Source organism: Salmo trutta, chromosome 8, assembly GCF_901001165.1.
Source record: "Salmo trutta chromosome 8, fSalTru1.1, whole genome shotgun sequence".
In the NCBI taxonomy this organism is placed as follows: domain Eukaryota; kingdom Metazoa; phylum Chordata; class Actinopteri; order Salmoniformes; family Salmonidae; genus Salmo; species Salmo trutta.
The window spans coordinates 29,154,942-29,155,866 of NC_042964.1; the positions used below are offsets into that span (position 1 = coordinate 29,154,942).

Here is a 925-nt window from a genome sequence, read left to right on the forward strand (position 1 = left end):
AGGTACTGCATGGCCTGGAACGCTGAGGCACTTGGACACAGACGGGACATAACAAGGGGTTTATGAATGAAGCACTCACACAGACAGCATACACACTATGCTTCACATTCTTATAATGACCTCAACACAGTCACCTTGAGAAACATAATAGCAACAGATACATAGCCTATTCCCAGATCTGTTTGTGCTGTCTTGCCAACTCCTTTGATCATTGTCGAACATGTTTGGCATAACAATGACCATATGAGTTGGCATGACGACAGATCTGGGACCAGGCTACCAGACATTACATACTTTAAATCTCACATAGACAGCACGTCTCTGAAATAACGTTTACATTCAAAATCCAAACCGGTTACTTCTGGACTGTGAGCTGCTGGTGTAGCTGACAAGCTGCTGGTGTACCTGAGTTCGTATCCTCTTCCCAACCCCTCCTCCACTATTTTATAATTTTTTACTTAAGTTCTTTACATTTTGAATCCATTATTGTTTGTTTTAACAAATCAAGCTTAGGAAGAAAAAAGGAGAACTCCACGCCCCCCCCCCCCCGTACCTTGCCAAACCTGACCTTCACCAGACAGATACATGGAGAAGAGGGATAGAAGAGGACATAAAGCCCTGAGATGTCCCCTGAGATCAATCTACAGGTTATGGAAAATTTGCTCTTTTAGTATTTCTCCAGTAGGTTTCCTCAATGAGGAAATGTCTACTTCTATGTCAACAATAATAAAGGATTATAGTAAACACTGCAGTAATGTCAGCAAAAACACTATAATGTAGTGTTTTTGTGGATTGTAGTATACTTTAGTATTTACTGCAGTGTTTTTGCGGACTGTAGTATATTGCAGTATTTACTGTAGTTTTTTTGCAGACTCTAGTATACTGTAGTATTTACTATAGTGTTATTGCTGACATTACTGCAGTG

At 40.2% G+C, this 925-nt stretch overlaps 1 non-coding gene across 1 annotated transcript; it reads left to right on the forward strand.

Annotated features, from left to right (window-relative positions):
• Positions 1–653: 653 nt before the first annotated feature.
• On the forward strand, positions 654–710 carry LOC115199267 (U7 small nuclear RNA). Its single transcript, XR_003879361.1, has one exon. It is a non-coding gene; the product is annotated as a U7 small nuclear RNA (small nuclear RNA).
• The last annotated feature ends 215 nt before the right edge of the window (positions 711–925 follow it).